Source organism: Pinus tabuliformis, chromosome 6 (genome assembly GCF_031772625.1).
Source record: "Pinus tabuliformis cultivar Carrire ecotype Pingquan chromosome 6, CPIR1, whole genome shotgun sequence".
In the NCBI taxonomy this organism is placed as follows: Eukaryota; Viridiplantae; Streptophyta; class Pinopsida; order Pinales; family Pinaceae; genus Pinus; species Pinus tabuliformis.
Window position 1 is genome coordinate 1,798,350,033 of NC_142292.1, and position 17,503 is coordinate 1,798,367,535.

Here is a 17,503-nt window from a genome sequence, read left to right on the forward strand (position 1 = left end):
CGAACGAAAGATCCAAAAACAGATCGATGGATGATATTGACGGAAGATGAATGCGGAGATTAAAAACCATGTGTTAGCAAAAGGATAGAGCGGTCTTTGCAAGGGTAAGATGTATCTCGCGTGCCCTAAAGGTGGTAATCAGTATTCCTAAATTTCACCCGATTAGCCTAAGGTGTTGACACGTAGCACGAGAAAACTAATTTTCTCGCGTGCTCTCGATCTGATATCGGTCGTGCACGATTTTACATGAGATGACGTGATAGTCGTTGGATCGAGCGAGATTGACCGACGGTGGAGATCAACCAAGCTAGTTGCCGAGCGGGTGACACGATAGTCGTTGGATCAAGCGGGATTGATCAACAATGGAGATCAACTGAGTAGTTGGTGCGAGTTATTGCGCGATAGCCATTGGATCGGACGAGATAGATCGACGGTGGATATTTGGAGTGCCAAAAGTCAAACATAGAAATGAATACGCCAATTGTGCAACACACAGTTGACGGTGATTGGTCAGATTTGTTGTGAAGTCCACTGATTAAAATTCTTCCGATGTATACGTGGGCCCATAACCCACAGGTCCACACGCGAAATATCTAAAGGTGTGGCTACGCTGCATCACCCTCTAATTTCAGTCACACAAATGAGATCTTTTGTTCTTCCTCAATATGATGAACACTAAAATACACTTACAATTGTTGCAACTAATGTTTTAGCTTCAAAGTGTTAATCTCACATTGATACGACTTGATGTCAGCCAATTCTTACATTTTGTATAAGGACTATGAATAGTTCACAACACTATAAATGGGTTGATATCTTGCGGGTCCTTTCTTTGAATGGTTCTCTGTTGATTCTTGATCTCCCCTATGATTTTTTTCTCCGCATTAGAACCCCATCTTCTTTGAGTACCCAAAGCTTATTATTCAAGGTTGGCATGGGGATATTCAAATTATGACTTATGTCTGCAACTTGTGCTTCCAGCCACAAAACCTCTCCTCTGTAAGATTAGGAGGGTTATTCACAAATTCGTCAACCATGATTAGGGTTTTTATGACTTTTAGCTTAGTTGATCTAGGTCCCCTGAAAATATCCACAATATTCCCAAAGAAAACCTGCTCTATACCAATATGATCCATACATTTCTGTGGATATTACATTGGAAAGATCGACACAACAAATATGATATAACTTTATTTAAAAATCTGAAATCTACACTATTGGGGTTTTATTTCTCTTTAGATTTATGGTTATGTAAATTATTGTTAAATGCGTATATATGAAAATTAAAATTATGCAAAAGATAAAGAACAATGAAATAAAAACTCATAAACCATGATTTGACACAAGATATAACCTGGGAAACCCTTTCAAGAGGAAACCCAACTGGAAGGTAGGGTTTCTCTGCTATCTTTCTCTGAACATAAAATGGATGTTAGTACAAAGAAGTATGGCCTATAGCCCATGGGATACTACAACGCACAAATCCTCTTTGTGTTCTCTATCCCTATCCCTCTTAATTATTTTTCTCATCTATGGAACAAATTCTCTTGAAAAGAATTGAACCCTTTTTCCTCCTAATGACTCGATTATAACACATCACTATAGCCTATTAGTGGTTAGGTTTTAACTACCTCAACTCTTAACAAAATTTAAAATATAGACTCTTCTAGAGTATTCTTCATTATAATCATGTGGTTAGCCCCTTCATGAATAATGGGAGCTGGTGTGCATCCTCTTGAATTATGGTAGCCAAAACGAGAAGGTTAACTTCTGAATGGCATAACTTTTGCATACAAACTCTAATTGAGGTGATTCTTACGTCGTTAGAAAGGTCCTTGGGTGTAGAATATGGAAAAAAGGTGTTGCACTAAAGAAAAAATGTTTTACCCCTCCCCCGCCCCCTCAAAAAAAACAAAAAACAAAAAAAATCCATTTGATGCCTCAAACTACTCCCAAAATGTTTCAAACCCAATTTTCCAAACTAGGTCACGACGTTAAAAATGGTCTTGTGAGCTTATTCCTCCACCTTTTCCATTATGAAACCATCAATATGGATGACAAGTAATAAAATGGTCAAACCCAAATCAAAAGCAATAATAATAAAACCTTGATATCGACTAAGATGTCTGCTTGTATCAAATAAATGGGCAAGTTTGGAAGTCTTACCTAGACTAGTGTGGCCAAAGTTGTCATAGAAGAGGATTAAAATTGGGAAACCATGGTTGAAATGAAAGCCAAAATCGGGCCCAAAACTAGGGTCCCTGATCAAACACCTTATGACCAGGGAAATTTTTAAGGATGGAAAATTATCTTGAAGTTTAAAAACATTGGTGAATCTCACTAGTCCGTAATATGAAAAATATAAATGTTTTTTGATGTATTTGTAAAATTATTCAAATTTACAGCGATTTTATATATACTCTCTATATAATGTTGGTGATTTTTAAGGTAAAATAATTTTATATTGTAAAGTTTTAGCAAAACATTTTTTTTAAATGGAAATTGGTGAATCTGTGTTTTGGAAAAATCATGGAAAATTAGCCCACCTACAAATATTAGCCCCTAAAATTTTCCATTCTTTTGACAGTCCTCTAAATTTCTAAAGAGTACCACAAAAAATAGTTTCGAACGAAAAAATAGCTTCGTGTTCAGGGACCAGTTTTGATGCACCCATTCCCAAAGCGCAAACATTGAAGGGAAAAATCCATTAAATCAACAAATAATCGCTAGTTGTGCATAATCTACAAAAGCCAATTTGGCTATAAGATCATTCACTTCAAGAGATGGAGTGTTTTCCGCCTGATCTATAATAAATGTCAACCCTAAGAGATCTTTTGGATTCTAAGGTGAAATCCCTAGCTTTAGTGCATCCTTAAAGGATTTAGGCTAGGAAGAGGAGGATGTGCCACAAGCTTTCTCTCCCCCAAATAATTAGAGACTAGATAAATTGAGGCATCCTTGGTAATGCCATTATCATTGAGTGATTTCTAATCTTGAAGCTACCTACGTCCATGTAGGAGCCGAAAACAGCCAACAGGGATCCCTATCTGATCTTGAGTTCTAGTTGCAAGTGAAGAGATGAGATATATGGCTTTGACTTGCAAACAGAAAGAACCTCCTTAGAATGGTCTCACAAAAACCGTAAGATTCCCTAAATACAGGGTAATAACTTCATCTTGGATGCAGGGAGAACCCTGCAACAAGAAATATTTCCCCTAGTTTTTTAGATCAAAGGTTGAAATGATCACAATCCCAGACAAGGGTTTCAAATTGAATTTCCCCTCAATCTGATCTACGTGATCTGAGGGTTTGAGGTGAAAACCAGAGAAATGAGAGTGAATGCCCCAATGTCATCCACCGAGATAGGACCCAGGAGGGATCCGAGCATACAATTAATCTGATGAGTGAAATTTGTTGAAAAACCTCTTATTAATGAGGGGATACGAGGTTGAGGCACAATTTCAAGCACAAAATCTAAATTGTGTTTTTTGAATAAACAAAATGGGGTCGAGAAAAATTTCCAATATGGTTTCGACTAACTTAATAGTGACATCCTTCTCGATTCCTATGATCTGTAGCGTCTAGCCAACCCCTCTAACAACGATGATCACAGACGAATTACAGACTCTTGAACAACAACCATGGTTGTCGAAACCCGAATTCGAGGGTAATTCGTAGAGCTATTGAACCTAAATTTTAATAGTATTTATAAATATGAATAATTATTTATTTTCTATTTTTCATCTCTTATAATTACATATCAATAAAAATGATAGTATTATGACACACCTAATTAATAGACAAAATGACCTTTTCCTTAGAATCCAACAATACAATTTCAGGGGAGATTGCGATTTCTTGTTTTTTTAAAATTCTTTTTTTAATGCATAAATGGATTCATCACCTTGAGAAACCCAGGGGCACTTGAACTTTGCAAATTAAATAGCTAAAACTTGTGGTTCTTAAAAATATCTACCACATTTTGGCAAAATTAACCAAAAAATGCTTGAAAGAGGAGTCATTTTGCCTATTAATTAGATTACACTATTTTTTACAGTATCCATAAATATGAATATTTTTTGTATTGTTATTTGTTATAGCTAAAAGTATTTGTATTATATAATTATGTGCATCAAGCATTATAGAGCTAATTCATCATAACTTTCCAATTGTTTTCTCCTTTCTAATAGGAATACATGATTTTCCTTAGGAGAATATATTTGAGCAACGAAAAGAAGGGTTTTGTATGTGAATAAGGCTTAGAAAACTACCCCAACAAAACACAAAATTACAACACTAACGTTACTAATTGATTATGAAAGATTTCATAATTATGACATGTTTTTGTCCTATAGAGGTTCATTTAAGTTCGTGCAATTAATAGTTTTTGGAGTGCTAGACTTCATCCACCATGGTTCATTTAAGTTTGTGCAATTAACAATTTTTGGAGTGCTAGACTTCATCCACCATTAGGGAATTATATTAGGTTTGATTTGGGCATTCATTTTTAATTCAACTATCTTCAATATACACCCCTCGTTAGCATAATTGTATACTTCTCTATTGAAAGTTTCTTAAGGCATGGAAATATGTTATGAATGGGATATCTTTCACAATTTTCCTTATATTTTTCTTTATGTTTTTCATAGATTTCACTCTTAGGAGGGATCTTTTAACTAGATGATGATGCAGGATTATGAGAGAATCTTCCATAACTGTAAGTGTGTATGCCAAATGCGTTTTGGCTAATAAAAGTCCCTAGTAAAGACCATATATATCGGCTTTATTATTTGTCATATGACCAGACCCCGTGAGTACCTAAACACTGTCCTCCTTGGAACTATAGAGTACCCCTCCTTGTCACCCCCTTATTTTGTTATACTTATTTAATAACAAAAAACTACTAAATTTTTATATAGTATTTTTATTTTTATTATAAAATTTTCATATTTGATAATTAATTTTAATGATTATTTTTTCCAAAAAAATAATATTTCATTATTTTTTTAAATTATAAAATTAATTAAATATTTTCACATCTATTTAATATATTTTTATTAATTATTCACACTTTAAACACCTATTTTAAAATTAAATATATAGATGTCTATAGCTTTTGGATAAATGGTGATTGAGTGATCTGTTAAGGCACTTACTTGATATGAAATCACTAGTTCAATTTCCTGCATTGATCGAAGTGATATATTAAATATAATAAAAATATAGTCTGACAAACTTAAAAATATATATATATATAATTCTTATTAGTTATAAATGTGCTTATTTATATATGAATCACTTACGCATATTAATTTTATAGCACCTATCGACCAATACACTAGTGGACGTGCCGGAGTGGTTATCGGGCATGACTAGAAATCATGTGGGCTCTGCCCGCGCAGGTTCGAATCCTGCCGTCCACGCAACTGTGCATAAACTCAGATAGTCTGATTGGTTTCCATGGTCGACTGAATCCTTACTTTTTAAAGTTTTCGTGAAAACGTAGCGACCGTTGCTCTTTCATAGTAGCAAAATTTGTAAAAGCATCCATTGTACAAAACATGAAAATATCATAGGAATAAACTCAGATAGTCTGATTGGTTTCCATGGTCGACTGAATCCTTACTTTTAAAGTTTTCGTGAAAACGTAGCGACCGTTGCTCTTTCATAGTAGCAAAATTTGTAAAAGCATCCATTGTACAAAACATGAAAATATCATAGGAAAGTATTACCATCTGTGGATCCGTGGCGCCTCCAGATCAGAAGGTTGCGTGTTCGATTCACGTCGGGTTCATCGTAAATTTTGTGCAGAGAAGTTTATACGATAGTTAAACCCCAAATCAACGATCGTAAAAATCTTCACAGGAACGCTGGATTTTCATCCTGGATTTTCAAGTAAAGACCATAGGATAGAATATTATCATATCTTAGTGTCAACAAATTTATTTAGATATGGATCAACGATCGCTGGATTTTCAAGTAAAGACCCTAGGATAGAATATTATCATATCTAGATATCCAAATAAAAAAAAATTAAAAAACGCTGGATTTTCAAGCAAAGACCATAGGATAGAATATTATCATATCTTAGTGTCAACAAATTTATTTAGACAGAATATTATCCTATCTAGATATTCAAATATCTCCTAATAAGATTTGCATATCAAGATATTAAAAAAAAAAAGAGTTCAATATTTTTATTTAGATAGAATATTATCATATCTAGATAGATAGAATATTTTTTCAGTGGGGGAGAGAATCCCCGCTGAAGAATCATAATACATCTTATATTGCGAAGCGAGCAGAATACATCATCATCCATCACATTACGTCATCATCAAACACATCGCAGCGACGCGCATCGCGCAGGATTTGAACGTGGTTGGGGGTGCGAAAGCCAACTGCCCCAACCACCACATCATGCACACCGGGTGCATAGATAAATAGAATATTATCATATCTAGATATCCAAATATCTCCTAATAACATTTGCGTATCAAGATATCAAAAAAAAGAGTTCAATATTTCTATTTAGATAGAATATTATCATATTTAGATATCCAAATATCTCCTAATAACATTTGCATATCAATATATCAAAAAAAAAGAGTTCAATATTTGGTGTCCAAAAAAATTGGAAAAATCTAGATATGTAGTGTTTAAGAAAAGTCAAGTCAAATGTATGAGTGCAAGTTTGTATGATTCATAATGTTTTTCTTGAAAAAGTCAAATGTATGAGTGCAAGTTTTTCAGATTCATAATGTTTACCAATTTTTTTCTCGAAAAAGTAAAATGTATGAATGCAAATTTCTCTAATTCACGATGTTTATCAAAAGTATTTCCAGAAAAATCATAGATAGTTTATGGTCAAATGTATGAGTACAAGTTTTTATGATTCATAATGTTTATCAAAAATTTTTTCAAAAAAGTCAAATGTATGAGTGCAAGCTTCTCTAATTCATAATGTTTATCAAAAGTTTTTCTTGAAAAATCATATAGTTTTTTCCGAAAAACCATAAATAGCTTATGATCGATGAAAACCTTATCTAAGACTGCAACAATCATAACAATTAAATTCAAACATCTGCATACCTAGATAGTCAAAACATCTACATACCTAGATAGCCAAAACATCTACATACCTAGATAGCCAAGACATCTCCAAAAAATCAAAGATAGTTTATGGTCCATGAAAGTCTAATCTTAAATTGCAATAATTATAATGTTAAATTCAAACATCTGCATACCTAGATAGCCAAAACACCTGCATACCTAGATATCCAAATCTCTCCAAAAAATCTAGATATGTGGTGTCCAAGAAAAGTCAAATGTATGAGTGCAAGCTTTTGTGATTCATAATGTTTATCAAAAGTATTTTGCGAAAAAGTCAAATGTATGAATGCAAGCTTTTGTGATAAAAAAATTTTGGTGAAAAAATCAAATGTATGAGTGCAAGCTTATGTGATTCATAATGTTTATAAAAACACTCCTGAAAAATCACACAATTTTTCCCCAAAAATTATAAATAGTTTATGGTCTACAAAAATCTGATCTAAAACTGTAACAATAATAACAGTGAAATTCAAATGAATCTAAAATAAAATAAAGAATTAAAGGAAAAAAAAATTAAAAATTAAAAATTTTATAGAAAATAATAAATAAATATTTAGAATGATTAAGAAAATTAAAAAATAAATAAATATATAATTGAAAATGAGATCAAATTAACTAAATACATACATAAAAAAATTATATATTAAAATTTTGAATTTCAAATAAAAATAAAAATTAAAGAAAAATTATAACAAATAAAATGTTAATGAAAATATGTAAATATAAGCTATTTATATATACAAATATATTGATGTGGTTTAATAAAAGAAAAATAAACATATATTAAAAGAAGAATGCAATAAGAAATATAAATATAAAAGAAAAAGAAACTTAGTAATAGGAAAACTTTAAATTTCATGTAGTGTGAAACACTCGAATACTTTGATGTCTCTAGAAGACTTAGATATCTAGTATCCAAGAAAAATCAAATTTCATGCCACATGCATGCCCGAATATCTGATCTCGATATCTGGTATTTCAGAAAAGGGTACACGTGGGTGCACGATGTGGTGGCTGGGGCGGTTGGCTTTCGCACCCCCCAACCGCGTTCGAATCTTGCGGGATGGTATCTTTTCATGCTACAACGGTATTTGTAAAATTTGTTTCTGTGATGGTATCTCTTCATGTTTCGGCGATATTTGTTAAATCTGTTTCCGTGATGGTATCTCTTCACGCTTCGGCGGTATTTGTATATCTTCTTATCTGCTCGGGTATCTCTTCACGCTTCGGCGGTATTTGTATATCTGCTTATCTGCTCGCTTCGGCAACATTTGTTGTATCATGATTCTTCAGCGGGGTTTCTCCCCCACTGAAAAAAAAAATCTCAGAAAAGGCAAATTCCATGAAATGTGAATACCTAGATGCTAAAGCATCCAGAAAAAATGAAATGTCATGCAATGTGAAACATTTGCATATTTAGATCGCCAAATATCTTTAAAAAATTTAGATGTGTGGCATTTAAAAATAAGTTTTTGTGATTCATTATATCTATTAAAAAAAAATTGGAAAAATTATATAGATAATTTATAGTCGACCTATTTTGAGCCATATAATGTGGTTCATCATCAATGTGACTAAAATGATAAATCTAATTTAAGACTGTAAATAATGTCTAATGCAATAAACATAACTATCAAATTCAAATAAATATAAAACAAAAATATTTTTTAATTATTATTTAAAAGGTCTAAGAACCCAAGAAATATCAAAGAGTTAATGGAAGAGAGATATAAAAATTAAATTAAAAAATGATGAATACTAAAGAAAAAAACCAAAAAATATTAAAAATATATATTTATAGAAAATAATAAAGAGATATTTAGGATGAATACAAGAATGGTTAAGAAAATTAAAAAAGAGAATTAAAAATATAAAATTGAAAAAAAAAAAAAACCAAATTAACTCAATACATAAATAAAAAATCATAAAATTATATATTAAAGATTTGAATTTCAAATAAAATTAAAAATTAAAAAAAAATGATAACAAATAGAAATATTAATGAAATCTATATATATATATATGAAAAATAGAAATGAAAACCATAACCAAATGTATTTATAAAAATAAATATGTTTATGTATCAACAAAAAACCTATATCAACATATATCAAAGGAACACTGTGATAATAAATATGAACATAAATAGAAAAGAAAGAAAATTTAATAATAGAACATTTTTAATTTCATGTAATGTGAAACATTTGAATATTCTTATGTTTCCAAAAAATCTAGATATTTAGTATCTAAGAAAAATCAAATTTCATGCAACATGCATGCCCGAATATAAATCAAAGGAACACTGTGATAATAAATATAAACATAAATAGAAAAGAAAGAAAATTTAATGATAGAACATTTTTAATTTCATGTAATGTGAAACATTTGAATATTCTTATGTTTCCAAAAAATCTAGATATTTAGTATCTAAGAAAAATCAAATTTCATGCAACATGCATGCCCAAATATCTCTAGGAAATCTGGATATTTGGTATCCTAGAAAAGGAAAATTCCATGCAATGTGAGTATCTAGATTCCTAGATACCTTGTGGAAAAATGAAATGCTATGCAATGTGAAACATTACCTAGATAGCCAAATATCTCCAAAAAATCTAGATATGTGGTGTCCCAAAAAAGTCAAATGTATGAGTGTAAGATTTTGTGATTCATAATTCTTAACAAAAGATTTTCCGGAAAAAACATATAGAAAACAATATAACTAAATTTAAAGAAAGAATCATAAATAAAAACAGAGGAAAAATCCTAATCAATGAAATAAAAGTCTAGAACATATACACTATAAAAAGAATTAAAGAGAGAGAAAATATGACAAATAGAAATAAATTAATCTATGTAAATAAGTACACATATATAAAGAATTATAATATTAGCAAAAATATTATAAATTGTTATTATGAATTAGAATACATTAAATATGTGTTTTAATATAAGGCCCAAAAACTATTAAGAAAATTAATTAAAATAATAAGCACAAGAGCATAAACAAAAACAAAAACCCAAAGCAAGGGACATACTAAAAAAATGAAAGGAGGGGAACAAGAATGAAGACTTCTATGCAGACAAGGCAGGAATTCGACAACTATTAATTTTCCGCCCATTGTCTCTTTTTAGCATACTAGATCTTCTCTGAATTTCTATGGCCTCCCTAAAATTTCGATGATGGAACTGATCAATCTTGGCAATGACTCGAGACTCTTCTATACAACGTAGCGTTTTGTCTTCTCAGCATGTTCATCCAAATTTGAGGAGCAAGTCTTGAAATGTTTGAGGTCGGTTGTGTACTCTTGAATCCTTTGATTTATGGAGAAACCAGTTTCTCCAATGTAGGGGGTCAAATGGGAACATGGGGTTATATAAACACCTTTCATTCTTTTAGGGTCTACTGGGTCTTTGACTAATCCTAGGGAGCTTTGAAACTTATTTAGGGGCCTAAAGGTAGAATAGACCTTGTGCTTCTTGAGAATCTGAGCAATCTTGTTTACTATCTCAGTTTTCCCATCAAATTGAGGATGATAAGATGAGCTATGAGCTAACTTAGTACCAATACAAGAAAATAACTCTGTTCAAAAATTTCCAGTGAAAATGGGATCTCCTTCGCTTACAATAATCTTTGGGTTTCCCTGTAGCTTTTGAATTGTTTCCATAAATGTAGTAGAAATTGTACTAGCTCTAATTGGATGAGATAATGCACAAAAGTGTGCATACTTGGTAAGTCTGTCAACTACCACCATGATGACACTCTTTCCTTCGGACTTGGGTAAACCTGTGATAAAATCCATTGAAACCTCCTCCCAATGTTGGCTTGGAATGGATAAAGGTTGTAATAGACCTGGGGTCTTAATTGTTTCAACTTTATTTTGTTGGCAAACCAAACATTCCGCCACATACTTTTGAATATCATATTTAAGGCCATCCCCAAAAAAATCATTTTTAACCCTCTGATAAGTTTTTAAAAATCCTAAGTGCCCTCCTAAGGGAGAGGTGTGCAATTCCATAAGAATATTTTGTTTGAGTTGGGAATTCTTACATATGTATAAGTGATATTTGTACCATAACAAATTATTTTTCCATCCAAATGTATCAAATGTACTGGGATCTTGTTGTAACTTTTAAATGAGTTCCCACACTTCTTCGTCATTCTTCCATTCATCCCTTGCTTCGTTTATCCATTATGGTTGGATAATAGAAATGGCGTAAAACAATGCTTCCACATCCTCATCCTTTTTTGAGAGTGCATCCATTAGGGGAATTTTTAGGTCTAAAATGGGTCTCCTAAAGAAATTATAAAATAATAATGGAAATAATAAAATTAAATTAGATGACATCACCAAATTTTAGAGGGAAAAAAACAAAAAACTATTTTTTCAACTTGTATTTTCAACTTATCTCCCTATGGGTTTACTCAAATTTTGAGAAGCAAGACTCATTGGATGTAGAATTTGATTTCTCATCCAAGGAGTATCCATGTTGCATACTTTCGATTGTAGGAATTTACAGGGTAAGTTCCTCAGACAGAACACCAAAGGACACCGCTCACAACCAGATCGCAGATCAATACACCAGTGTTTTTGACGTGGTTAAAACCCTCAAAGAGGGAAACAGTCCACGGCCTGAGCCAACGCGACCACTTCAGGCAATTTATTAATAAAAGAATGAAAATTTACATAAGCTTCTCTCATAGACGGATTACCCTACAAATGACCCTCCATGCGCTTTAAATAGAAATCATGGACCAATCGGGTGTCAAGCCACGGATCAAGTGTCGGTAATACAGAGAGATAATGAATCGTCGAATCACTACATATCGTGACCGTTGGATTGTAAGTTACAAAATCTACAAGGTAAAGAAACACACTTTACCTAACTCTATACCTAACTCTATACTAGACCAAGTTGTACTTAACTATTTCCTATGTGTCGGAATATCCTAACATCCCCCCTTAAGAACAACTTGGGATAGGATTGAAGGATTTACAAATATGACACAATAGGAGAAGGAAGGAGGCACTAGAGCCTATCCCCCCTTAGTGACAACTTCCTGAACTCCAACAATAAATCGAATTTTAGTGAACTTCACCTCTGTGAGAGCCTTTGTAAAGATGTCTGCAACTTGATCATCTGTTGAACAATATTGCACTTCAAGAACATGGTCATGGATGAGCTTTCTGATGAAGTGCATGTGCAGTTCAATGTGTTTGTTGCGCTGATGTTGGACTGGATCTTTGCATGGCTGAATGGCACTTTGATTATCACACCAAAGTGTAGTCGGATGCTGTTGCTAAAAGCCAAACTCTGACAGGATTTGACAAAGCCACAAGGCTTCCTTACTAGCTTCTACGACACCACGATACTCTGCTTCTACAGAAGAAAGAGAAATGGCACCTTGTTTCTTGCAGGCCCATGTAATAGGTCCTGAACCAAGATTGAACACATAACCTGCAGTAGACTTCCGATCATCAGGGTCACCAGCCCAATCGGAATCAGTGAAACCAACCAATAGAGGAGATGCTTTGGCACTGTAATGAATCCCAAACTGAACTGTACCTCGAACATAATGAAGTATTCTTTTAGCTGCTTTCCAATGACTTTCACGTGGGTTTTGCATAAACCGAGCAACAAGGCCAACGACAAAGGAAAGGTCAGGTCGAGTATGGGTTAGATACAAAAGTTTTCCTACAAGTTGATGGTATAAGGTAGCATCAACTTCAGGAGAAGTACAAGTGACTGAAAGTTTGACTCCAGACTGGAAGGGAGAAGGGGCTGGCTTACAGTCTTCCATGTGAAAATGGCGTAGAATATCACAGGAATACTTGGACTGGGAAAGGGAAATACACTCCTTGGATTGCAAGACTTGAAGACCGAGAAAATAATGTAAGTGTCCTAATTCTGTCATTTCAAATTTCATTTTAAGGCTGGACTTCACATGGTTTATAAGGTTGGGATCACTACCGGTAAGGATAAGATCATCAACATAAAGAACAAGAATGATAAGAGACTTGCCCACTTTCTTGGTGTAGACAGTATTGTCAGAATGACACCTAGAAAAGCCAGATGCTAAAAGAAAGCTATCCATTTTGGCATACCAAGCTCGAGGAGCTTGCTTAAGACCATAAAGGGATTTCTTAAGCCAACATACAAGGCTGGAGTCTGTTTTTATGAAGCCAATGGGTTGTTCCATGTAGATTTCTTCATGAAAGTCCCCATGCAAGAAGGCAGATTTAACATCCATCTGATGGACTTCCCATTTGAACGAGGCGACAAGGGAAAGAACAAGGCGGATAGAGTTCATTTTGGTAACAGGGGAGAAGGTTTCAGTGTATTCAATGCCTTCAACCTGTGAAAAACCTTTAGCAACAAGACAAGCTTTATGTTTATCAACTTTCCCATCTGGTCCATACTTGGTTTTGTAAACCCATTTGCATCTAACAAGTTTTCGTCCCTTTGGTAGAGGAACAAGATCCCATGTATCATTTGCCAATAATGAATGATATTCTTCATTCATAGCTGCTTCCCAATCTGGATGGCCTGAAGCTTCTGCAAAGGTGTCAGGATCATAATTTACTGGAGCTTGAGCCAGTAAAGAAGAGGCTCTGTCAAACTGAGAACGTGTGCGTCGCTAATCTGTAGGATCACTGGCAAGATCACCTGCTACATCGCGAGTAGCACGAACCCATTTTGGAAGCTGAGGAGCTGAAGGAGGATCCTGAGATGGTGGGGGAGGATTGTCATCCTCACTTTCATCATCTGAAGAAGAAATGTTTTCAAAAGTAGAAGAGATAGGGAGAGGTGGCACATCCACCGGACTAGGCTCGCAGGCCGATATATTTTCATCAAATTTTACATCTCTTCTAATGATAACATTTTTAGACTTAAATGGAATAAGTCTATAGCCTTTGACATCTTCAGAATATCCAACAAAAGTACATTTTTCACTCTTAGGTTCTAAAGATTTATGCTTTTCATCTGGAATATGGGCCCACGCTTCACTTCCAAAAACACGAAAGTGACTTACATCTGGTTTGATTGAGCTCCATGCTTCTTCTGGAGTGATATTCTTTAAAGCCTTAGTAGGAGTGCGATTTATTATGTAATTTGCACAGTTAATTGCTTCTGCCCAAAAACTAAGACCAAGTCCTTTAGATTGTAGCATACAATTAGCCATTTCCTTTAAGGTGCGATTCTTCCTTTCAGCTACACCATTTTGTTGTGGAGTATATGGAACAGTATGTTGCATTTGAATTCCATTCTCAATGCAAAAGTTGATGAATGTGTTTTTAACATATTCTCCGCCATTATCAGATCTTAGCTTAAGAATTTGATGCCCAAATTGTTTTTCAACAAAGGCCTTGAAGGCCAAAAATGTGTTAAATACTTCACTCTTGAGTTTTAAGAAGTATACCCAAGTGCGTATGGAGAAATCATCAATGAAAGTTAAGAAATACTTGCAGCCAGAGAATGAAACAACTGGAAGTGGACCACATAAATCACTATGCACAAGCTGTAAAGGGGCTGAGGCGTGCCAAGAGCAGGGAAAATTTTAAGAACCCCCCCTAAATTTATAAATATAATAAATGGGCGAATCTCCATGGTATATAGGAAAAATGGAAGGCGATTTTATCAATAATATAATATGTATATATAATTTTTTGGCGAATCTCTCACCAGGCATGGCGAATATTTTACTCAATTATAAAATCTTTTAAGATCTTGGCGAGTATTTCACTAAATAATAAAACTTTGTAAAGTCCAAGTGAATCTTAGCATAGGCTACATGCTGGTTTAATTCCCCCATTTAAATAGGCTACATTCTAGGTGAATACCATGGGTCAATACCATGTGCCATTTTGGTGAATACGATGGGTCAATACCATGTGCCATTTTTATTTTTATTAATTCTAATATTAGGGTTAATAATGGTTTTTTGCATGGTATTAATAACAATCTAGTCCATGGTATTTGTCCCATAGTATTTTGGCCATAGGTTTCACCTAAATATAACCCATTTTTTGAGTGTTCGTAAATATAAGGTGACTTACAGAGTAAATATAAAAAAATGTTTTATTTGTTTACCATACCTCTCGTTTATTTATATTTTTATTAATTTACCATACTTTTTTTTACAAATATGGTATTTGGCCCATAGGATTCACTTGAATAAAACCTCTTTCTTGAGCCTTCATAAATAGAACGAAGGTTATGGACTAAATATAAAAAGAGGTTTTATTTATTTACGATACGTCTAGTTTATTTATATTTTTATTTATTTACCATACCTTTTGAGTAAGTATAAAAAGATGTTTTATTTATTTACCATACCTCCATTTTACTTATATTTTTATTTGTTTACACCCTTACATGTATATAAGGTGACTTATGGAGTAAATATAAAAAATGTTTTATTTATTTACCATACCTCTCATTTATTTATATTTTTATTAATTTATCATACCTCTTTTATAAATATGGTATTTGGCCCATAGGATTCACTTAAATAAAAGTTATTCTTGAAAATGGGCGAATGGATTCACTTAAATAAAACCTATTCTTGAAAATGGGCGAATGGAAGGTTGTAAGTCCTAATTTCAAGGGCTAAATTTACCTTTTTTACCCACTCCCTTAAAATAAGGTGGGCTATTTGAGGTGATTTGTAAAAATGTACTATGATACAAAATATTCGCCCACTAAAAATTTAAAACCCCTTAATTTCGCCAAAGGGCGAACATTCACCCCTAAAATTATCCTTGGCCAAGAGGCACGTGTTTCAAAACTGTCCCGATGATGTTTTCCGAGTACACATCCGGAACAAACACCATCTCTGCAAGATACCATAGGAAGACCTGTCACCATATTTTCTTTACATAGATGCTGAAGGGAGCGATAGTTTAAGTGACCAAATCGCTCATGCCAAAGTTTGCTCACTTCATCGTTATGAGCAACAAATACTGAGGGAAGATTTGATGACCCAAAATTGTGAAACTTATACAACCTTGTAGAATCATCAGCAATGCCAGTAGCTAAAATCTGTTTAGAATCTCTTAGGTCCTTGATTACAACATCATGAGGTGAAAATTCAACGATTTTACCTTCACCTGAGTGAGTTATCTGATATACAGATAGAAGGTTGCAGGATAAGGTTGGAACACATAATACATCATTAAACTGACCATTGTCTAGATGAACAGTTCCAGTCCCTACAACACTAAAAGATCTATCATCACCAACATATATATTTTTGGTGTTACAATCATTTAAAGAAGAAAACATGGCTTTGTTTTTGGCCAAGTGATAAGAAGCTCCAGAATCAATGAGCCACTCATGGGAATGAGAAGAAGAAGATACATTTAATACATAACCAGACTGAGATGATTGACAACCACATGCAGAAAGTGCCATTCCTGAAGATGAAGTTGAAGTTGAAGAACGCTCCAAATGGATGTTATGTTTCTTCATCGATGTTTCCAAGGCTTCCATCTTCTTAAAGCATTTGGATTCTAAGTGGCCATCTCGATTACAAAAGTTGCAATGTCTATCAGTCTTCTTCCATTTGTTTTTATTTGTCTTATCATTTTGTTGAAATGATTTTTCATTTTGAGGCTGAGATTGCTTAGGACCCTTGTTTGGTTTAGGACCATTCTTTTTAGGATATGACTTCTTAGGATTCTTTGAGTTTGGTTGTTGTTGGGCAGCTAACGCTTTCTTGGAAGAGTTTCCAAGATTAAGAAGACCAAGGTGTAAGAGTTTTTCTTGTTCTCTTATTAAAGAATCACAAAAAGAGTCAAAGGAAGGGGACTTGTAGTCTGTTCCTTGAGAAATGAAGGCATCTCTTGTAGAATGGAAGGTGGAAACAAACACAGAGTAGGCTAGTCCCAACTTAGTAAGAATGGAATAGATAAGGTTACTATCTTCTTTCTTAACCTTAACACCTTCCAAGAGATATCTAAGGGTCTTAAACTTGGACAAGAAATCTTCAATGCAAGAAAAATTATTAGGGTCCAATGTAAGCAACTCATTTTCAAGTTGATGGGCTCTAAGTTCATTTTTAATCCCAAAAACCTTATTGATTTGTTTCATTGCTTCATCAGGAGTATAGAGTTCTGCAATATGGAATCTAAGATCTGGAGAAATAGACATCCCTATCAATCCACGTGCTTGATCTTGCCTATTTTCCCATTTAGCAGCCTTATCTTCATCCTTCGGTTTCTTTTCTTGGCCTGAGGCTATTCTATAGAGACCTTTACTTCTAAGTAAATCCTCAATGTAGGACAACCATTGGAAGTAGTTGGTGCTGTCAAGGGTAACTTGGTATTGACTTTCCATTTCAACGGAAACTGAAGCTAAATATGCTGAAACTAAGTGTTCCAATGGATAT

The 17,503-nt window shown here is 33.6% G+C and overlaps 1 non-coding gene across 1 annotated transcript; it reads left to right on the forward strand.

Moving 5' to 3' along the window:
* The first annotated feature begins 5,341 nt into the window (after nt 1-5,341).
* TRNAS-AGA (transfer RNA serine (anticodon AGA)) lies at nt 5,342-5,423 on the forward strand. Its single transcript has one exon. It is a non-coding gene; the product is annotated as a tRNA-Ser (tRNA).
* The last annotated feature ends 12,080 nt before the right edge of the window (nt 5,424-17,503 follow it).